We start from the raw sequence: 25,807 nt of genomic DNA, 5'->3' as shown, positions 1-25,807 counted from the left end.
GAGGCACATGGCACAAGGGTGCACATATGTATCCTGTGAGTAGGGAGCTCCATGAGAGCTGTAAAAGGATGTACCTACGTCAACTCCAATGGAATGCGGCTATGATGGTGTAATTCCTAATTGTTGTCATTATCTTGGTAGTACTGGCTTACTCTTATTCTGTGTATTATCTTAATCATGATACGCTTAATCATGTTCTCATATAGTTCTGATCCACCTTGAGCTTAATCATGCTTGATTTCTTAACAGAGTATTTATAATGTACGACCGTAAGTTCACTCAACAAGAACTTGATTATGTTATTGATGAAGTGGGTTCCCCTATCGCTTACTAGTTTAAGTGGATATCCAAATCTAGTAACTATATTCTCGTAAAGGAATTTGGTTGTTGTCTGTGTAGCATCACCCTTTTGGGTCACATGGGCCTCTACCCGCTTTTGATACAACAGTATGTGAGAGGTAGAGACCATGATGAATCACGCTTGAGTACGATGGACCACCGGACTAGTGGTCTAATAAAGTCGATTTCCCCCTTTTCAAATGGTTGAAGAGACACTACTACAAGGTGGGGCATTTTATCACGGCGGTTATGAATACCAGCAAATCAGTGACATTCATCATAGCTTTTTTTACAAATTCAGCCACCTCTCCAAACAGTGTGGACCACCACAAGCCTACCAAGTACAACTTTTTTAGCGTGTAGTAGTGTCTGCGGAGAAATATCCTCTAGCTACCCCGGATTGTGGGCTTGCTCAAGGATGTCGGTATATTTAAATTCTTGAGTGCCTCATGATTGTACAGTTGTCCTATAGTCAAGTAGAACTTTCTTGGCGGTGGTACCAGTCTGCAGACAAATATCCTCCAACAACCCCCCCTCAAAGCTGGCTTGGCTTGCTCAAGGATGTCGACATATTTAAATTCTTGAGGACAGTGCCTCATGATTCTATCTTAGCCCAACTGTACAGTTGTCCTACAATCAATTGGTATTGGATAGGTCGAAAAGCATACCTTCCCTATATGTATAAGTGCCCCATTTTGTGGCAGATGGAGTTTTATGTTCTTCATTCGTGTCTATTTTTACTTGGGTATAACCGGAGATCCCATGAAGGAAGCTGTGTGCCTCCTTACCTACTACTCGTTCTTCCAGCACATGCTCTATAAATGGCAATAGATAACGTTCTTTCACCATGGTTGCATTTAACTTTTAAGATTATCACAAAATAGCATCTTCCCAATTTTCTCAGGTACTATGACTATTAGGGATAGCCATTCCGTGTGCTCTATATCAGAAAGGAATCCAACTTCAATGAGTTTGTCAAGCTCTGAGTCCTTGACCATTCTGCTAGAATACTTTGGATTCATTTGGTAGGCTCTATGCCTTGATGGCCACACTCCTTCCATAATGGGAACCTGCATGCTCTTCATATTCATATATTTCCAAGCAAAGCAACCGTGGAATTCTGTGAGTAGCTACGTCAATGAGGTCTTTTTCTTCCTCAAGAGATATGTGAGATCCCTGTTCCCACCGAGCAACGGATTCGGGGTACTAGCAATGGAAGTAGCACTTCTCGCGCGGGACAGGGGTCCCACACTCGGGGCCTCACCCACGGATATCTGGATAAGAGACTAATCCGTCGGTTGTTCCAAAACCGAACCCGGAAAAACTTCCTTTACCGGAAAGCACGGGCGATTCCACCAGGATAACTTTTTACTCTAACGTAGTCAAGATCATTTCTGATCAAACTGATCCAATTGCATCTATAAGATATTTGGTCAGATCAAGGAAGAAACTTGCACTTGGATCATTGGGATCAACACTTTTTTCCCCATTCAAGAGGCACAGCCGTTGATTCCTATCCATAGAACAATTACTGTCCGGGATTTACTTTATCTATCGTAATAACAAAAGTTGAGTCTCGATTTATGGATCCATCAGTCCAGCCTAACCCCATCCAATCCCATGGGTTAGCCAACCGCCCAACCACTGTAGTGATGGGATCCAATTTGGAATTTGGTTAGGTTTTGTCTCGGGTACCAAGGAAAAGAGTTCCAAGGCCCCCTAGCCGGAAGTTCATGCAAACATAAAACTAGCCACACCACTTACACACCCAATATGAAATTGCCTTTTTCTTAGCGTCAGCTAACTTTAAAACAATCCTTTAATGAAACCATAGTACCACTGATTCACAATCTTCCAATTTATCCGGTTGATTCATAATTTCCCATCATTCCTTCATCAGAGTATCTATGGCATCATTGGGAACTAGAACGCTCACCACTTGTCCACTCAGGGGCCTTTTCAATAGTTCCTAGCCCACAATACTCGGCAATATAATCACTTATAAAAATCAAGATGGACTCTCGTTGAAGATCAGCAAAATCAACCAACAGATCCATAAAAAGAGCCATGGACTCATCCATTGAAGACCAGCAAGGTCAATCAACCAGATCCATGCCCGGTTTCAGAAAACAACTCTTACTCCTTGTTCCAATATCTTCCTCGATGCACGCGTGGGTATCCTAGGCGACCCAGAGCCCGAGCACCATATGGTCAGCACCCTCTAGGATCCTTCGCAGGTGACCTAGCGCTTCACTCATAGGCCGCTTCCTTGGTCCCTCATCCACCGTACCGGAAGCTCGCCATTTTAATCGAACCGAGGCTGGTCAAGACCTCGGTCGACCTTGCTACGCGAGACGTCCTCCATTGACTCTCCGTCTCAGCAGTTGCAACTTTATCAGTTAGGTCTCCACGACCTTAATCACAAGACGGTCAAAATGCTTCCCCAGCATTCTTGACATAAAACAGCCATTTACAAACAGCATTTACAAACAGTTTACAAATACAATTTCTATATTAACTCTCATTTTTCCACATTATCCCTCATTAATCCACATTACTTATTCCACATTCCATTTATATGGTACTCATCCAATCACATCATTTTCCATCTCTTCACTTCAGATTCCTTCACATCACATATCATATATTCACATCCATATCCACATCCATACATCCACATCCACATCCACATTCACCATCCATACATCCACATCCACATCCACATTCACATCCATACATCCATATCCACATCCATACATCCACATCCACATCCACATTCACATCCATACATTCACATCCACATCCACATTCACATCCATACATCCACATCTACATGCTTACCTCCATTTTCACATCCTCATTTATACATCCACATCCCATATCCACATTCATACATACACATCCACATCCACATTCACATCCATACATCCACATCTACATGCTTACCTCCATTTTCACATCCTCATTTATACATCCACATCCCATATCCACATTCATACATACACATCCATATCCACATCCACACGCATACATCCACTATCACGTCCTCATTCATACATCCACATCCACATACATACATACATCCACATCCACATTCCCATTCACATCTATACATCCACATCTACATCCACATACATACATACATCCACATCCACATTCCACATTTACATCTATACATCCACATCTATATCCACATTCCCATTCACATCTATACATCCACATCTACATCCACATACATACATACATCCACATCCACATTCAACATTTACATCTATACAGCCACATCTACATCCACATTCACATCTATACATCCACATCTACATCCACATTCACATACATCCACATCCACCTTCCCATTCACATCTACATCCACATTCACATCTATGCATATACATCTTCATGCATACATCCCTTTCCATATTCATACATCCACACTCCCATCTCCACATCCACACATCCACATACATACATCCATTTCCACATTCCCATTCATATAACCCCATATGCCTTCACATCTAATCTTTTACATCACATCCATTCTCGCCCTATCACAACCCATATACATCTTATCCTGTCACATACACTTCTTAGCTCATCCCATACACATCTTATCAAATCTTGATTCATCTTATCACCTCATAACTTATTTCATAAGCATCTTATCACCTCTTGTCACATCTTATACACCTCTTATCACATCCTATCACATCTCATATCTATTTATAGAATACAAGAGAATTCTTATATTTGATATAAGATTTCTTTACACATTTATTTATGCATAAATTCTATTTAAGGAGATTAATACTTTCGAAGTAAAAATCAATCTTTTATGCATCTTCTTATGCATAAATTCAATTTGGTAGGAATTACACTTTTAGAATAAAAGAATTTCTCTTATGCATCTAAGTTATGCATAAAATCCATTTATGATGAAAATCACACTTTTAGTATAAAAGAATATCTTTTTTTGCATACCTCTATGCATGAAATCCAAATATAATAAAAGTCACACTTTTAAAATAAAATAATCAACTTTTATGCATACCTTTATGCATGAAATTCAAATATAATAAAAGTCACACTTTTATAATAAGATAATCAACTTTTATGCATACCTCTATGCATGAAATCCAATTATGATAAAAGTAACACTTTTACAATAAAATAATCATCTTTTATGCATACTTCTATGCATGAAATCCAAATATGATAAAAGTAACACTTTTATAATAAAATAATCAACTCTTATGCACACTTCTATGCATGAAATTCAATTGTGATAAAAGTAACACTTTTATAATAAAATAATCAACTTTTATGCATACCTCTATGCATGAAATTCAAATATTATAAAAGTAACACTTTTGATATAAAAATTTGTCCATTATGTATACTTCTATGCATGAAATAAAAATGATAAAATTAACACTTTTTATATAAAAATTTATCCTTTATGCATACTTCTATGCATGAAAATAAAAATGATAAAAATAACACTTTTGATATAAAATTTATCCTTTATGCATACTTCTATGCATGAAATAAAAATGATAAAAGTAACACTTTTGATATAAAAATTTATCCATTATGCATAATTCTATGCATGAAAATAAAAATAATTAAAAATAACACTTTTGATATAAAAATTTATCCATTACGCATACTTCTATGCATGAAAATAAAAGTAATAAAGATAACACTTTTGATATAAAAATTTATCCATTATGCATACTTCTATGCATGAAAAAAAAAATGGTAAAAATAACACTTTTGATATAAAAACTTATCCTTTATGCATGATATTAAAATTCAATTTCTCCATGATTATAATGAAATTCTTTCAATTAATCTAGGATGATAATTCTTAGAATATGGTAGGAAGTCCTCTTTTTATGCTTTGAATGAATTTATTTTATGCATAATTTTTATAAAAATTTTCCCATTTCTCCGTTGCTATGACTGATAAATCTCAATTTTTCTAAGGGATAAAGCTTATCATTAAGGAAATAATTAAAATGATCTCTAATTGGATCATTAATCCATAAAGCTTATCATTAAGGAAATAATTAAAATGATCTCTAATTGGATCATTAATCCATAATGGATTGAATCATCAATATACATAAACTAAAAGCATAGAAAAAAGCCATTAATTTGGCCTCAAGCATAGCTTAATCTTGGGTTAAGGAAAAGCTTTATGAAAAGCTTGATTTGGATTGAGAATGGGTCATGAGTATGACCATTTCTTGAGTGAGAGAGAGAAATTACATAAAAACCATTAGAATTTAAACATAAATGGAAATTAACTTCAATAGCATTTATTAAATTATGTAACTCTTCACTAACATTCATAAATTCACTTCAATAGCATTCAAAAAGACCATACCAATTAAGCTTCTCAAGCTTGAGAGGGATTGAGAAGAGAGAAACATTGAGAAATTAGAGAAAAGATCAATATTCACTAATTACCTTACAAATTGCTTGATTATTTGTTCACGGTAGAGGCCCCAAACCAATCAATTGGTTAAGTATGTTGATGGAGCCACCAATGGGGATTGAAGAAAGAGGGAAGCTCCAAAAACTAGTGAATTATTAATGAATTCATAGTTCTTGGCTTAGGTGGAGTAGAGTAACGATGCATAAACACTATATATTTTTCAACAAGGGGAAGGCTTCTATTTATAGGAAAAATTAAGCTCCTAACCAAACAAACTGATTCTAGAATTTTCTAAATCAGTTTGGTCAATATTTGACCATTTTTAGGTCAGTTAAGCTAACTTTTTGAAACTAGACTTGAATGAGGAGAGAGGAGAGATGAAATATCTCAATTTTTATGAGTTTAAAACTCATTCAAGCATGTGAAATATGCACCTCCTTTAAAGAACTCCCCTTCCTTACATATGTGTCATAATGGAATCATTTTAATATTGCTCATAGCTTTTTACTAATAAACCTTGTACATTTTCAACTCTTCATCTTATGTGAAATATGCACCTCCTTTAAAGAACTCGCCTTCCTTACATATGTGTCATAATGGAATCATTTTAATATTGCTCATAGTTTTTTACTAATAAACCTTGTACATTTTCAACTCTTCATCTTATGTGAAATATGCACCTCCTTTAAAGAACTCCCCTTCCTTACATATGTGTCATAATGGAATCATTTTAATATTGCTCATAGTTTTTTACTAATAAACCTTGTACATTTTCAACTCTTCATCTTATGTGAGCATTTACTCTTTTTGGGTATCTTCTTTTATAAATTGGATTTATCTCCTCCCTACACATGGATTGATGCTATTGGCCCATAGGAACCTTAATTGGACCATAATCCAAAAATTTTTGAAAATCTAGACCCCTAGGCTAAGGTCCTTTATACACATTTCCAATTAATTCCAATTGCACATTGGAAAATTCTTTCTGAATTTCTGTTTCAGGGGAATTCATCTTAATTATAAGAGATATTTTTCTATCCAAAAATATTCAAAATCTGAATATTCTCTCTCTAGAATATTTTCGCTCTCTAGGTTAAAATAGTTAGAAACAAGGTCTTTATATTTCTGAAGAGGGATTGATTACAAGGAAAGATACTAGACATCAAAAAGGGAGTGGGGGAGGAATCTTACATTCTACCCCACTTAAAAAACGCGAGATGTCCTCATCTCGCAAACTAGGGTAATTTCGCAAGATGCACGAATATGAGACTTAGAGAAAAATTTTAATCAAGATTAACCACCAAGAAAAGTCTCAAAGAGAGCAAGATAAGAACAAGATTTAAACTTTATTCATTCTCGGAACTTATACAGTAAAGATAGAAGAACTCTTTACACTTCCATAAGCCCATCCATCATATGGTCACAAAAGCAGCACTCATCACAAGCTGCACAAGTATAAGGTAACTCATCTATGGGAATAATTCTGTTGGTTATTGCCGTACCTATCTCAGTGGTATGAGGTGATCTAACAAAAGGACCTCTGAGAGAGGCAAGCCAAAAATGGGGTAAAGGCATATCTTCTCATGAGGAAGAAAACACGCTAGTAAGAAGACCCGCTCAGAAAACCCAAGATGCCTTGATCTCATGACGCAGTAGTATCGGGGACCCAAACCCAAAGCTTCAATAACCATGGCTAAGCGGACATTGTTACGAAAGTGCTGCTGACCCCAGGGTGTTACCCTAGTTATGTCTTGATAGGTCCACCATTTGGTCTGAGCTACAGAAGTTCCCAAGTGAGGAAAAAGTGAGCGCTCATACTGTTCTATAAAATCCTTCTTCATCACAGACTCACTTGCGTCTTGAAGGTGAGGAATCATTATGGATAAAACTAATTCTTGTTGCCAAGCCATGAAGGAGATTAAGAAAGAAAGGAGATCGATGGGAGTAAGATTACTGTGAAGGACAAGTAAAAGTTACGACTTATATAAAGGAAGGAGCTAGCGTAACCTAGAAGCCAACGGTAACTTGCCACTGAAGTTTTACCGTCTTTCCATGATTTGGGTTTGGCACATTTTTCTATAGAAGGCATTCAGAACTTTGAGATGAGGAGATAAAAGAAGTTTGTAAGCTAAATCACCTACTTTCTTTGGTCCACAATATCTGGGAGATAACTTCTTATACTTCCCAAGAGATAGAGAACTTCTTTTGGGCCGTACTCGAATGAAGACCAAAACCTTGATATCCAAAACATCGATTCTCACTTCTGAACTCATTGTTCTGAATCCTTAAAATAGGTGGGACTCTTGAGAAGTATTCAGGGAAAAGGTTCTTCCTTTTTTAAATAGAATCTTTCTTTTATTTTAGAGAGAGAATAATTATAAGATCAGAAAGGGAGATTCTTACTCCTGTATACCTCGAAGGCTGGGGGAGAATCTTACATTCTACCCCACTTAAAAAGTGCGAGATGTCCTCATCTTTTTTCTTAAGATCCAATTTTTTTCCTGGGTTCCTTATATTCTGGTCAACCCAACAGAATACTGGGATAATTATCCCTTAAATGGAACTCATCATTAAATGACAATTTATTCCAATCATATCATTCATATCTTTAACATGATAATGGTCCATTAGAACAAAAATTCCCTTCTGAAGATTCCTCCACGGAAATTTCAGTTAAGTAAGTTCTCAATTTGTCATCCCTTAACTTGATCTACGGGTCAAGTGTTAACAATAGCAATCTGACAGCACAATCCACTAATCTCATAGTGATTTGCTGAAATCATTATTATCATTCCAGTTATGAATATTATCACTGGGACTCGTCCCATTCATCCTCATTGTGGTTTCGCTAAGCTTATTACATTTTAACTAAATTTCACAAATCATCATTTTTCAATCAGAATCCAAATCAATTTCATCAGTTCCCAAACAGAATTTTGGTCAATATTTGACCATTTTTAGGTCAGTTAAGCTAACTTTTTGGAACTAGACTTGAATGAGGAGAGAGGAGAGATGAAATATCTCATTTTTTATGAGTTTAAAACTCATTCAAGCATGTGAAATATGCACCTCCTTTAAAGAACTCCCCTTCCTTACATATGTGTCATAATGGAATCATTTTAATATTGCTCATAGTTTTTTACTAATAAACCTTGTACATTTTCAACTCTTCATCTTATGTGAAATATGCGCCTCCTTTAAAGAACTCCCCTTCCTTACATATGTGTCATAATGGAATCATTTTAATATTGCTCATAGTTTTTTACTAATAAACCTTGTACATTTTCAACTCTTCATCTTATGTGAAATATGCACCTCCTTTAAAGAACTCCCCTTCCTTACATATGTGTCATAATGGAATCATTTTAATATTGCTCATAGTTTTTTACTAATAAACCTTGTACATTTTCAACTCTTCATCTTATGTGAGCATTTACTCATTTTTGGGTATCTTCTTTTATAAATTGGATTTATCTCCTCCCTACACATGGATTGATGCTATTGGCCCATAGGAACCTTAATTGGACCATAATCCAAAAATTTCTGAAAATCTAGACCCTTAGGCTAAGGTCCTTTATACACATTTCCAATTAATTCCAATTGCACATTGGAAAATTCTTTTTGAATTTCTGTTTCAGGGGAATTCATCTTAATTATAAGAGATATTTTTCTATCCAAAAATATTCAAAATCTGAATATTCTCTCTCTAGAATATTTTCTCTCTCTAGGTTAAAATAGTTAGAAACAAGGTCTTTATATTTCTGAAGAGGGATTGATTACAAGAGAAGATACTAGACATCAAAAAGGGGGTGGGGGAGGAATCTTACATTCTACCCCACTTAAAAAACGCGAGATGTCCTCATCTCGCAAACTAGGGTAATTTCGCAAGATGCACAAATATGAGACTTAGAGAAAAATTTTAATCAAGATTAACCACCAAGAAAAGTCTCAAAGAGAGCAAGATAAGAACAAGATTTAAACTTTATTCATTCTCGGAACTTATACAGTAAAGATAGAAGAACTCTTTACACTTCCATAAGCCCGTCCATCATATGGTCACAAAAGCAGCACTCACAAGCTGCACAAGTATAAGGTAACTCATCTATGGGAATAATTCTGTTGGTTATTGCCGCACCTATCTCAGTGGTATAAGGTGATCTAACAAAAGGACCTCTGAGAGAGGCAAGCCAAAAACGGGGTAAAGGCATATCTTCTCATGAGGAAGAAAACACGCCAGTAAGAAGACCCGCTCAGAAAACCCAAGATGCCTTGATCTCATGACGCAGTAGTATCGGGGACCCAAACCCAAAGCTTCAATAACCATGGCTAAGCGGACATTGTTACGAAAGTGCTGCTGACCCCAAGGTGTTACCCTAGTTATGTCTTGATAGGTCCGCCATTTGGTCTGAGCTATAGAAGTTCCCAAGTGAGGGAAAAGTGAGCGCTCATACTGTTCTAAAAAATCCTTCTTCACAGACTCACTTGCGTCTTGAAGGTGAGGAATCATTATGGATAAAACTAATTCTTGTTGCCAAGCCATGAAGGAGATTAAGAAAGAAAGGAGATCGATGGGAGTAAGATTACTGTGAACGACAAGTAAAAGTTACGACTTATATAAAGGAAGGAGCTAGCGTAACTTAGAAGCCAACGGTAACTTGCCACTGAAGTTTTACCGTCTTTCCATGCTTTGGGTTTGGCACATTTTTCTATAGAAGGCATTCAGAACTTTGACATGAGGAGATAAAAGAAGTTTGTAAGCTAAATCACCTACTTTCTTTGGTCCACAATATCTGGGAGATAACTTCTTATACTTCCCAAGAGATAGAGAACTTCTTTTGGGCCGTACTCGAATGAAGACCAAAACCTTGATATCCAAAACATCGATTCTCACTTCTGAACTCATTGTTCTGAATCCTTAAAACAGGTGGGACTCTTGAGAACTATTCAGGGAAAAGGTTCTTCGTTTTTTAAATAGAATCTTTCTTTTATTTTAGAGAGAGAATAATTATAAGATCAGAAAGGGAGATTCTTACTCCTGTATATCTCGAAGGCTGGGGGAGAATCTTACATTCTACCCCACTTAAAAAGTGCGAGATGTCCTCATCTTTTTTCTTAAGATCCAATTTTTTTCCTGGGTTCCTTATATTCTGGTCAACCCAACAGAATACTGGGATAATTATCCCTTAAATGGAACTCGTGATTAAATGACAATTCATTCCAATCATATCATTCATATCTTTAACATGATAATGGTCCATTAGAACAAAAAATTCCCTTCTGAAGATTCCTCCACGGAAATTTCAGTTAAGTAAGTTCTCAATTTGTCATCCCTTAACTTGATCTACGGGTCAAGTGTTAACAATAGCAATCTGACAGCACAATCCACTAATCTCATAGTGATTTGCTGAAATCATTATTATCATTCCAGTTATGAATATTATCACTGGGACTCGTCCCATTCATCCTCATTGTGGTTTCGCTAAGCTTATTACATTCCAAATCAATTTCATCAGTTCCCAAACAGAATTTTGGTCAATATTTGACCATTTTTAGGTCAGTTAAGCTAACTTTTTGGAACTAGACTTGAATGAGGAGAGACGAGAGATGAAATATCTCATTTTTTATGAGTTTAAAACTCATTCAAGCATGTGAAATATGCGCCTCCTTTAAAGAACTCCCCTTCCTTACATATGTGTCATAATGGAATCATTTTAATATTGCTCATAGTTTTTTACTAATAAACCTTGTACATTTTCAACTCTTCATCTTATGTGAAATATGCGCCTCCTTTAAAGAACTCCCCTTTCTTACATATGTGTCATAATGGAATCATTTTAATATTGCTCATAGTTTTTTACTAATAAACCTTGTACATTTTCAACTCTTCATCTTATGTGAAATATGCACCTCCTTTAAAGAACTCCCCTTCCTTACATATGTGTCATAATGGAATCATTTTAATATTGCTCATAGTTTTTTACTAATAAACCTTGTACATTTTTAACTCTTCATCTTATGTGAGCATTTACTCATTTTTGGGTATCTTCTTTTATAAATTGGATTTATCTCCTCCCTACACATGGATTGATGCTATTGGCCCATAGGAACCTTAATTGGACCATAATCCAAAAATTTCTGAAAATCTAGACCCTTAGGCTAAGGTCCTTTATACACATTTCCAATTAATTCCAATTGCACATTGGAAAATTCTTTTTGAATTTCTGTTTCAGGGGAATTCATCTTAATTATAAGAGATATTTTTCTATCCAAAAATATTCAAAATCTGAATATTCTCTCTCTAGAATATTTTCTCTCTCTAGGTTAAAATAGTTAGAAACAAGGTCTTTATATTTCTGAAGAGGGATTGATTACAAGAGAAGATACTAGACATCAAAAAGGGGGTGGGGGAGGAATCTTACATTCTACCCCACTTAAAAAACGCGAGATGTCCTCATCTCGCAAACTAGGGTAATTTCGCAAGATGCACGAATATGAGACTTAGAGAAAATTTTTAATCAAGATTAACCACCAAGAAAAGTCTCAAAGAGAGCAAGATAAGAACAAGATTTAAACTTTATTCATTCTCGGAACTTATACAGTAAAGATAGAAGAACTCTTTACACTTCCATAAGCCCGTCCATCATATGGTCACAAAAGCAGCACTCACAAGCTGCACAAGTATAAGGTAACTCATCTATGGGAATAATTCTGTTGGTTATTGCCGCACCTATCTCAGTGGTATAAGGTGATCTAACAAAAGGACCTCTGAGAGAGGCAAGCCAAAAACGGGGTAAAGGCATATCTTCTCATGAGGAAGAAAACACGCCAGTAAGAAGACCCGCTCAGAAAACCCAAGATGCCTTGATCTCATGACGCAGTAGTATCGGGGACCCAAACCCAAAGCTTCAATAACCATGGCTAAGCGGACATTGTTACGAAAGTGCTGCTGACCCCAGGGTGTTACCCTAGTTATTTCTTGATAGGTCCGCCATTTGGTCTGAGCTACAGAAGTTCCCAAGTGAGGGAAAAGTGAGCGCTCATACTGTTCTATAAAATCCTTCTTCACAGACTCACTTGCGTCTTGAAGGTGAGGAATCATTATGGATAAAACTAATTCTTGTTGCCAAGCCATGAAGGAGATTAAGAAAGAAAGGAGATCGATGGGAGTAAGATTACTGTGAACGACAAGTAAAAGTTACGACTTATATAAAGGAAGGAGCTAGCGTAACTTAGAAGCCAACGGTAACTTGCAACTGAAGTTTTACCATCTTTCCATGATTTGGGTTTGGCACATTTTTCTATAGAAGGCATTCAGAACTTTGAGATGAGGAGATAAAAGAAGTTCGTAAGCTAAATCACCTACTTTCTTTGGTCCACAATATCTGGGAGATAACTTCTTATACTTTCCAAGAGATAGAGAACTTCTTTTGGGCCGTACTCGAATGAAGACCAAAACCTTGATATCCAAAACATCGATTCTCACTTCTGAACTCATTGTTCTGAATCCTTAAAAGAGGTGGGACTCTTGAGAAGTATTCAGGGAAAAGGTTCTTCCTTTTTTAAACAGAATCTTGAGAAGTATTCAGGGAAAAGGTTCTTCCTTTTCTAAACAGAATCTTTCTTTTATTTTAGAGAGAGAATAATTATAAGATCAGAAAGGGAGATTCTTACTCCTGTATACCTCGAAGGCTGGGGGAGAATCTTACATTCTACCCCACTTAAAAAGTGCGAGATGTCCTCATCTTTTTTCTTAAGATCCAATTTTTTTCCTGGGTTCCTTATATTTTGGTCAACCCAACAGAATATTGGGATAATTATCCCTTAAATGGAACTCATCATTAAATGACAATTCATTCCAATCATATCATTCATATCTTTAACATGATAATGGTCCATTAGAACAAAAACATCCCTTCTGAAGATTCCTCCACAGAAATTTCAGTTAAGTAAGTTCTCAATTTGTCATCCCTTAACTTGCTCTACGGGTCAAGTGTTAACAATAGCAATCTGACAGCACAATCCACTAATCTCATAGTGATTTGCTGAAATCATTATTATCATTCCAGATATGAATATTATTACTGGGACTCGTCCCATTCATCCTCATTGTGGTTTCGCTCAGCTTATTACATTTTAACTAAATTTCAGAAATCATCATTTTTCAATCAGAATCCAAATCAATTTCATCAGTTCCCAAACAGAATTAAAAATCATATCAACCACATTCGAATTCATCATCTGGATAGCATTAACGCTTATAATTTCAAGTCTTAGATTTACTCGTATATACTGTCAGTAAAGAGCTGCAGTATACTCTCAGTATATACGGGTAGTCACGGCCCTTGGAATTATAAGGTAAATACCATCATATCTAGGCCTCAAGCAAGTCAGGGATTCTATATAATTACGGTATTTCCATCTGAAGACCCAATTACCAAATTACGAATTGCAGTTTGAATATCAAATTGTATGAATTATATCACACAATTATAACCTTTTTGTGCTTCTTGATAAATTTTTGACATATTTGGTTTCTCAGTTGATCTTTATTAGCCAAATGCTCTGATACCAACTGTGAGATCCCTGTTCCCACACCGAGCAACGGATTCAGGGTACTAGCAGCGGAAGTAGCACTTCTCGCGCGGGACAGGGGTCCTCCACTCGGGGCCTCACCCACGGATATCCGGATAAGAGACTAATCCGTCGGTTGTTCCAAAACCGAACCCGGAAAAACTTCCTTTACCGGAAAGCACAGGCGCTTCCACCAGGATAACTTTTTACTCTAACATAGTCAAGATCATTTCTGATCAAAGTGATCCAATTGCATCTATAAGATATTTGGTCGGATCAAGGAAGAAACTTGCACTTGGATCATTGGGATCAACGCTTTTTTCCCCATTCAAGAGGCACAGCCGTTGATTCCTATCCATAGAACAATTACTGTCCGGGATTTACTTTATCTATCGTAATAACAAAAGTTGAGTCTCGATTTATGGATCCATCAGTCCAGCGCCTAACCCCATCCAATCCCATGGGTTAGCCAACCGCCCAACCACTGTAGTGATGGGATCCAATTTGGAATTTGGTTAGGTTTTGTCCCAGGTACCAAGAAAAAGAGTTCCAAGGCCCCCTAGCCGGAAGTTCATGCAAACATAAAACTAGCCACACCACTTACACACCCAATATGAAATTGCCTTTTTTTTAGCATCAGCTAAAAAAAACAATATGAAATTGCCTTTTTTTTAGCATCAGCTAACTTTAAAACAATCCTTTAATGAAACCATAGTACCACTGATTCACAATCTTCCAATTTATGCGGTTGATTCATAATTTCCCATCATTCCTTCATCAGAGTATCTATGGCATCATTGGGAACTAGAACGCTCACCACCTGTCCACTCAGGGGCCTTTTCAATAGTTCCTAGCCCACAATACTTGGCAATATAATCACTTATAAAAATCAAGATGGACTCTCGTTGAAGATCAGCAAGATCAACCAACAGATCCATAAAAAGAGCCATGGACTCATCCATTGAAGACCAGCAAGGTCAATCAACCAGATCCATGCCCGGTTTCAGAAAACAACTCTTACTCCTTGTTCCAATATCTTCCTCGATGCACGCGTGGGTAACCTAGGCGACCCAGAGCCCGAGCACCGTATGGTCAGCACCCTCTAGGATCCTTCGCAGGTGACCTAGCGCTTCACTCATAGGCCGCTTCCTTGGTCCCTCATCCACCGTACACCGGAAGCTCACCATTTTAATCGAACCGAGGCTGGTCGAGACCTCGGTCGACCTTGCTATGCGAGACGTCCTCCATTGACTCTCCGTCAGCAGTTGCAACTTTATCAGTTAGGTCTCCAGGACCTTAATCACAAGACGGTCAAAATGCTTCCCCAGCATTCTTGACATAAAACAGCCATTTACAAACAGTTTACAAATACAATTTCTATATTAACTCTCATTTTTCCACATTATCCCTCATTAATCCACATTACTTATTCCACATTCCATTTATATGTGTACTCATCCAATCACATCATTTTCCATCTCTTCACTTCAGATTCCTTCACATCACATATCATATATTCACATCCATATCCACATCCATACATCCACATCCACATCCACATTCACCATCCATATATCCACATCCACATCCACATCCACATTCACATCCATACATCCATATCCACATCCATACATCCACATTCACATCCACATCCACATTCACATCCATACATCCACATCCACATCCACATTCACATCCATACATCCACATCTACATGCTTACCTCCATTTTCACATCCTCATTTATACATCCACATCCTATATCCACATTCATACATACACATCCACATCCACATTCACATCCATACATCCACATCTACATGCTTACCTCCATTTTCACATCCTCATTTATACATCCACATCCCATATCCACATTCATACATACACATCCATATCCACATCCACATCCACATCCACATGCATACATCCACATCCATTCATACATACACATCCATATTCACATCCACATGCATACATCCACTATCACGTCCTCATTCATACATCCACATCCACATACATACATACACCCACATCCACATTCCCATTCACATCTAGGGTGAAACATGCATAGAGCAAGGGGAGAATCATGCATATTATAAAAGGAATAGACTGAGGGAACATTGGCAAAGGTTGATTTGTATGATCATTCGTAAAAGGTGAAGTCAAAGGTCAAAACGGTAGCACATGGAAAGTCCAAGGAGGCACGTGGCACAAGGGTGCACATATGTATCTTGTGAGTAGGGAGCTCCATGAGAGCTATAAAAGGATGTACCTACGTCAACTCCAATGGAATGCGGCTATGATGGTGTAATTCCTAATTGTTGTCATTATCTTGGTAGTGCTGGCTTACTCTTATTCTGTGTATTATCTAAATCGTGATACGCTTAATCATGTTCTCATATAGTTCTGATCCACCTTGAGCTTAATCATGCTTGATTTATTAACAGAGTATTTATAATGTACGACCGTAAGTTCACTCAACAAGAACTTGATTACGTTATTGATGAAGTGGGTTCCCTTATCGCTTACTAGTTTAAGTGGATATCCAAATCTAGTAACTATATTCTCGTAAAGGAATTTGGTTGTTGCCTGTGTAGCATCACCCTTTTGGTTGTTGCCTGTGTAGCATCACCCTTTTGGGTTACATCATTAGGACCTCAATGGAAGGCTTCTTGGGCCCTTTTATTTGGCAGTTTAAGGAGTCAAACCTTTTCTCTTAAGAAGAAACGTTTTCTAATTAGAAGCTTCAAAACGGCTACTTTATTCGAATTTGAATTTTGGAGGGAAAATGGAATTTAAAATCTAGCGGACAAAACCATATCATGTAACATATCTATGGAAAGCTCTTGATGCGTAGATCACAGATCTATAATCTTCGCTCAAATCAGAGCTTGTATGTAGAAATTATGGAGGTCCGAAAATTGTAAAATTGCCTCCTCCCTTTTTGGGGAGAAAAGTTTTGACCACTCTTACACCTCTCTTACAAACCCAACATTTCAGTCCACATGGAAACCCCCCATTTGGCTATTCCTTAATCACCTTGATTAGGCTTGGGCAAATTAAAGGGCCCAAGAAGACCCCATTCACTTCCTAATGGGGCCTCTACCCGCTTGATACAAGAGTATGTGAGAGGTAGAGACCATGATGAATCATGCTTGAGTACCGTGGGCCACCGGACTAATGGTCTAATAAAGTCGATTCCCCCCTTTTCAAATGGTTATAGAGACACTAATACAAGGTGGGGCATTTTATCACGGTGATTATGAATACCAGCAAATCATTGACATTCATCATAGCCGCCTCTTCAAACAGTGTGGACCATGACAAGCCTACCAAGTAGAACTTTTTTAGCGTGTAGTGTCTGCGGAGAAATATCCTCTAGCTACCTCGGATTGTGGGCTTGCTCAAGGATGTCGGCATATTTAAATTCTTGAGTGCCTCGTGATTGTACAGTTGTCCTATAGTCAAGTAGAACTTTCTTGGCGGTGGTACCAGTCTGCAGACAAATATCCTCCAACAACCTTCCCCCCCAAAGTGGGCTTGCCAAAGTGGGCTTGGCTTGCTCAAGGATGTCGACATATTTAAATTCTTGAGGACAGTGCCTCATGATTCTGTCTTAGCCCAACCGTACAGTTGCCCTAATCAATTGGTATTGGATAGGTTGAAAAGCATACCTGCCCTATATGTATAAGTGCCCCATTTTGTGGCAGATGGAGTTTTATGTTGTCCATTCGGGTCTATTTTTACTTGGGGGTATAACTGGAGATCCCATGAAGGAAGTTGTATGCCTCCTTACCTACTACTCGTTCTTCCAGCACATGCTCTATAAATGGCAATAGGTAATGTTCTTTCACCATGGTTGCATTGAACTTTTAAGATTATCACAAAATGGCATCTTCCCAATTTTCTCAGGTAGTACTATGACTATTAGGGATAGCCATTTCGTGTGCTCTATATCATAAAGGAATCCAGCTTCAATGAGTGTCTCTCCGAGTCCTTGACCATTCTGCTAGAATACTTTGGATTTATTTGGTAGGCTCTATGCCTTGATGGCCACACTCCTTCCACAATGGGAGCCTGCATGCTCTTCATATTCATATATTTCCAAGCAAAGCAACCGTGGAATTCTGTGAGTAGCTACGTCAATGAGGTCTTTTTCTTCTTCAAGAGATAGGTGTAAGATTCCTCCCCAGCCTCTCAATGAATTCTTTTATTTTGCCCCAAAAAAATCTATCTAGCTCATCTCAAGCACCCTTCAATGTATCTTACGATGCAATATGATGAAAAAATCCATCTACCAATCCTAATGCAATGATGGCTAATCCTTTTTTCATTCTGGCTTAACCATCTGTTCTTTTCATCCCCTTCATCCTCCGGACATTTTCCCCTTTCATTTACAATGCTCCATAGCCTTCACTAACATAGATTTGATTTTAACTTGCCATGTGTGCAAGGATTCTCACGTACTATGACTATTAGGGATAGCCATTCCCTGTGCTCTATATCATAAATGAATCCAGCTTCAAGGAGTTTGTCAATCTCCGAGTCCTTGACCATTCTACTAGAATACTTTGGATTCATTTGGTAGGCTCTATGCCTTGATGGCCACACTCCTTCCACAATGGGAACCTGCGTGCTCTTCATATTCATATATTTCCAAGCAAAGCAACTGTCGAATTTTGTGAGTAGCTATGTCAATGAGGTCTTTTTCTTCTTCAAGAGATAGGCCTACCCTTCCCAATGTATATAGGTTTGGGATCCTCATCAGGTCCTACTAGGTTGACCTCTTTGACGTTAGTAGGGCACCCATTTCAATTGGTCTCAAAGCTCTGATCTCGATCGTGGGAATTTTGCTGGTAGATTTGCAAGAGAATGGACTCTTATGTGTGATTTTGCTATTTTCTTGATTTCTTGCATACTTTCTTCCTGTGTTTTATCAATATTGATGGGAAAGACAGTGGAAATACAAGATTCATCTTCATTTAGCCATGTTTCAGAGGCTTTTGATCATGATTTGGGTCAATTTTTGAATTTAGGGACCAAATTTCTGCGTCGGGACCAACTTATTAAAAACATTGGACCACTTGAATTGGGGGAAACATTGTGTCTACATTTTTGCCTCTTCCCTCTTCTTCTTTGAGACTTTGCATGGCTATGGAGCATGTTTAGGGTTAGTTAGCTTCACCTTCTACAACAACCATGGGGCAAGCATGGAGCAGATTGTAAGCTTCACATGGAGCACCAACAAGCAAGCAAAAATCACCATTTTTCAGTCGTGGGACGAATTTGGGTCGACTTCCTTTAAGATTTCGGTGGTGATGAAGAGGGTGTTTCAAGCATGGCAAATGATTATACAAAAGGTGCAAGCTTCATAATGATACCGTCCATGCTTACTTTCATACAAGGTGTAAGCTTCCCAATGATACCTTCAATGCTTACATTTTCCCATTCCCCTCATAAAAGTCATCTAATATAGGTAGAAATCCCCATAAAGAAGTGCTCCTACAAGCTCGATTGAAGTCTCCAAGCTCATGCAGCTTGCTAATCACAATTCTTTTTGCCATTAATTTTATCATTAAGATATGCGATTGGGGTTAATTGAAGGTAGATTAGAAAATGGGAACTGGGTTTAGTGTCAAGAAGTTGTCACTTACATTAAAAACTCTCTTGGGTTGAGATTAGATACTGACCCTAAGTAGTACTCAAGTGTTAAGACCTTCTCAGCCCTAAAATGACTGCTTCATTTGTGCTTGAGAAGTTTAAAGGGGAATCCTTCCACACATGGCAAGTTAAAATCAAATCTATGTTAGTGAAGGCTATGGAGCATTGTAAATGGAAGGGGAAAATGTCCAGAGGATGAAGGGGATGAAAAGAACAGATGGTTAAGCCAGAATGAAAAAAGGATTAGCCATCATTGGATTAGGATTGGGAGATGGATTTTTTCATCATATTGCATTGTAAGATACATTGAAGGGTGCTTGGGATGAGCTAGATAAATTTTTGGGGCAAAATAAAAGAATTCAAAAAGAAGCTTAAAAATATAATTCTTTGGCTTGGACATTAAAGATAGTGAATCACTTTCAGCACACCTTAACAAAATGAAGAGCATGACACAACAACAATTGGTTGGCATTGGGGCACCAGCAGAGGAAGAGGATGCCATAGCCATACTATTACAAAGCATGACACTTGTTTGGTCCCATTAGAGAGCATGTTTGGGTACGATGGTATGGGAAAGACCCGGATTTACCATGGCCTCTTAATAAGCACCAATTGAGATTTATCAATCATAGCAGCGGAGCTATGGCAAAATTTTTATAAACATTGCATAAATTCCATTTAAGGATACTAACACTTTCGAAATAAAAATCAATCTTTTATGCATCTTTCTATGCATAAATTCATTTTAAATGAGGATGACACTTTGAATTAAAATTCAATCTTTTATGCATCTTCCTATGCATAAATTCATTTTAGATGAGAATGACACTTTTGAATTAAAATCAATCTTTTATGCATCTTCTTATGCATAAATTCAATTTAGATGAGAATGACACTTTTGAATTAAAATCAATCTTTTATGCATCTTCTTATGCATAAATTCAATTTAGTAGGAATTACACTTTTAGAATAAAAGAATTTCTCTTATGCATCTAATTTATGCATAAAATCTATTTATGATGAAAATCACACTTTTAGTATAAAAATATCTTTTGTGCATAACTCTATGGATGGAGGCAACACCGAGCATCTTTTCTAGATGATATGAGGAGCATGGCTCCTTACACCTAGTTATAACCCCACTCTCCCAATGTGTAAAATGTCAAGACCAAGCCAACATTGTAGCTCATAGAGCAACCTAGACAGACCGCGCCAACCATATGAGTATGGAGTGTAGGAGGCCAGATCAAAGCTAGGTGTTAAGACTCTCATCACATTGAGGGGAGGTGTTGAAGAGCAAGGGGAGAATCATGCATATTATAAAAGGAATAGACTTAGGAGAGAACATTGGCAAAGGTTGATTTGTATAATCATTCGTAAAAGGTGAAGTCAAAGGTCAAAATGGTAGCACATGGAAAGTCCAAGGAGGCACGTGTGGCACAAGGGTGCACATATGTATCTTGTGAGTAGGGAGCTCCATGAGAGCTATAAAAGGATGTACCTGCATCAACTCCAATGGAATGCGGCTATGATGGTGTACTTCTTAATTGTTGTCATTATCTTGGTACTCACTTAATCTTATTCTGTGTATTATTTTAATCGCTATATGCTTAATCATGTTCTCATATAGTTCTGATCCACCTTGAGCTTAATCATGCTTGATTTCTTAACAGAGTACTTGTAATGTACGACCATAAGTTCACTCAACAAGAACTTGATTACGTTATTGATGAAGTGGGTTCCCCTATCGCTTACTAGTTTAAGTGGATATCCAAATCTAGTAACTATATTCTCGTAAATGAATTTGGTTGTTGCCTGTGTAGCATCACCGTTTTGGGTCACATGGGCCTCTACCCGCTTGATGCAACAGTATGTGAGAGGTAGAGACCATGATGAATCACGCTTGAGTACCGTGGGCCACCGGACTAATGGTCTAATAAAGTTGATTCCCCCCTTTTCAAATGGTTGAAGAGACACTACAAGGTGGGGCATTTTATCACGGCGGTTATGAGTACCAGCAAATCACTGACATTCATTGTAGCCTTTTAAAAATTCAGCCGCCTCTCCAAATAGTGTGGACCACCACAAGCCTACCAAGTAGAACTTTTTTAGGGTGTAGTGTCTGCGGAGAAATATCCTCTAGCTACCCCGGATTGTGGGCTTGCTCAAGGATGTCAGCATATTTAAATTCTTGAGTGCCATGTGATTGTACAGTTGTCCTACAGTCAAGTAGAACTTTCTTGGCGGTGGTACCAGTCTGCAAAGAAATATCATCCAACAACTCCCCCCAAAGTGGGCTTGGCTTGCTCAAGGATGTCGACATATTTAAATTCTTGAGGACAGTGCCTCATGATTCTATCTTAGCCCAATCGTACGATTGCCCTACAATCAATTGGTACTGGATAGGTCGAAAAGCATACCTGCCCTATATGTATAAGTGCCCCATTTTGTGGCAGATGGAGTTTTATGTTGTTCATTCGGGTCTATTTTTACTTGGGTATAACCGGAGATCCCATGAAGGAAGCTGTATGCCTCCTTACTTGCTACTCGTTCTTCCAGCACATGCTCTATAAATGGCAATAGGTAATGTTCTTTCACCATGGTTGCATTGAACTTTTAAGATTATCACAAAATCGCATCTTCCCGATTTTCTCAGTTACTATGACTATTAGGGATAGCCATTCTGTGTGCTCTATATCATAAATGAATCCAGCTTCAATCTCCGAGTCCTTGACCATTCTACTAGAATACTTTGGATTCATTTGGTAGGCTATGACTTGATGGCCACACTCCTTCCACAATGGGAATGGTGTGATTTAACCTCCTCTAGGGGCATGCTCTTCATATTCATATATTTCCAAGCAAAGCAATCGTGGAATTCTGAGTAGCTACGTCAATGAGGTCTTTTTCTTCTTCAAGAGAAAGGCCTACCCTTCCCAATGTATATAGGTTTGGGATCCTCATCAGGTCCTGCTAGGTTGACCTCTTTGACGTTAGTCGGGTGCCCATTTCAATTGGTCTCAGAGCTCTGATCTCAATCGTGGGAATTTTGCTGGTAATAGATTGCAAGAGAATAGACTCTTATGTGTGATTTTGCTATTTTCTTGATTTCTTGCATACTTTTTTCTTGTATTTTCTCGATATTGATGGGAAAGATGGTGGAAATACAAGATTCATCTTCATTTAGCCATGTTTTAGAGGTTTTTGTGTGAGATTTCGGCCAATTTTTGAATTTAGGGACCAAATTTCTGGGTCGGGACCAACTTATTAAAAACATTGAACCACCAGAATTGGGGAAAATGTTGTGTCTACATTTTTGCTTCTTCCCTCTTCTTCTTTGAGACTTTGCATGGCTATGGAGCATGTTTAGGGTTAGTTAGCTTCACCTTCTACAACAACCATGGGGGCAAGCATGGAGCAGATTGTAAGCTTCACATGGAGCACCAACAAGCAAGCAAAAATCGCCATTTTTCAGCCGTGGGATGAATTTGGGTCGACTTCCTTTAAGATTTTGGTGGTGATGAAGAGGGTGTTTCAAGCATGGCAAATGATTACACAAGGTGTAAGCTTCTCAATAATACCGTCCATGCTTACTTCATTCATACATACACATCCACATCCACATCCACATCCACATCCTCATTCACATCCATACATCCACATCTACATGCATACATCCATTTTCACATCCTCATTCATACATCCACATCCACATCCACATACATACATCCACATCCGTATCTACATCCATACATCCACATCCACATCCACATTCACATCCATACATCCACATTCACATCCATACATCCACATCTACATGCATACATACACATCCACATCCACATACATACATCCACATCCGTATCTATATCCATACATCCACATCCATATCCACATTCTCATTCACATTCATACATACACATCACATCCATTCTTGCCCTATCACAACCCATATACATCTTATCCCATCAGATACACTTCTTACCTCATCCCATACACATCTTATCACATCCTAACTCCTCTTAGCACATCCTATCACATCTTATACACCTCTTATCACATCCTATCACATCTCATACACATCTTATCACATCCTATCACATCTCAAACACCTTTTATCACATCCTATCACTTTCCATACGTATCTTATTACATCCTATCACTTCTCATACGCATCTTATCACATCCTAATATCTATTTATAGAATACAAGAGAATTCTTATATTTGATATAAGATTTCTTTATGCATCTATTTATGCATAAATTCCATTTTAAAGAGAATAACACTTTCGAAATAAAAATCAATCTTTTATGCATCTTCCTATGCATAAATTCATTTTAAATGAGAATGACACTTTTGAATTAAAAATCAATCTTTTATGCATCTTCCTATGCATAAATTCATTTTAAATGAGAATGACACTTTTGAATTAAAAATCAATCTTTTATGCATCTTCCTATGCATAAATTCAATTTAGTAGGAATTACACTTTTAGAATAAATGAATTTCTCTTATGCATCTAATTTATGCATAAAATCTATTTATGATGAAAATCACACTTTTAGTATAAAAAAATATCTTTTATGCAACCATTTATGCATAAAAATCAAATATGATAAAAGTAACACTTTTATAATAAAAAAATAATCTTTTATGCATACCTCTATGCATGAAATTCAAATATGATAAAAGTAACACTTTTACATTAAAATAATAATCTTTTACGCATACCTCTGCATGAAATTCAAATATGATAAAAGTAACACTTTTACATTAAAATAATAATCTTTTATGCATACCTCTATGCATGAAATTCAAATATGATTGTAAGATTCCTCCCCAGCCTCTCAAAATATCCAGCATCTTTCCCTGTAATCAATCCCCTCTTCAGAAATATAAAAGATCTTATTTCTAATTGTTTTAACCTAGAGAGAGAAAATATTCTAGAGAAAGAATATTCAGATTTTTAATATTTTTGGATAGAAAATTATCTCATCTTATTAAAATACGTTTCCCTGAAATAGAAATTCAAAAAGAACTTCCAATGTGCAATTGGAATTAAATGGAAATGGGTATAAAGGACCTTAGCCTAAGGGTCTAGATTTTCAAAAAAATTTGGATTATGGTCCAATTAAGGTTTCTGTGGTCCAATTAAGGTTTCTGTGGGCCAATAGGATCAATCCATGTGTGGGGAGGAGATAAATCCAATTTTGTAAAAGAAGATACCCAAAAATGAGTAAATGCTCACATAAGATGAAGAGTTGACTATGTACAAGGTTTATTAGTAAGAAACTATGAGCAATATTAAAATATGAGATATTTTGGGTATAATGGTTCCATTTTGACACCTAGGTAAGGAAGGTGAGTCCCTTCAATGTTCACATAAGATGAAGAGTTGAAAATGTACAAGGTTTATTAGTAAGAAACTATGAGTAATATAAAAATATGAGATATTTTGGGTGTAATGATTCCATTTTTTACACATCTGTAAGGAAGAGGAGGGCCTTCAATGAGGCACCTAATTCACATGCTTGAATGAGTTTTAAACTCATAAAAATTAAGATATTTCATCTCTCTCTCCTCATTCAAGTCTAGTTCCAAAAAGTTAACTTAGCTGACCTAAAAATGGTCAAATATTGACCAAACTGATTCGGAAAATTCTAGAATCAGTTTGTTTGGTTAGGAGCTCAATTTTTCCTATAAATAGAAGCCTCCCCCTTGTTGAAAAAATATAGTGTTTTATGCATTGTTACTCTACTCCACCTAAGCCAAGAACTGTGAATTCATTAATAATTC

Source organism: Cibotium barometz, chromosome 52 (genome assembly GCF_041138505.1).
Source record: "Cibotium barometz isolate CiBa-2024 chromosome 52, ASM4113850v1, whole genome shotgun sequence".
NCBI classification, from domain to species: domain Eukaryota; kingdom Viridiplantae; phylum Streptophyta; class Polypodiopsida; order Cyatheales; family Cibotiaceae; genus Cibotium; species Cibotium barometz.
Note: the sequence above shows the minus strand (reverse complement) of the source record.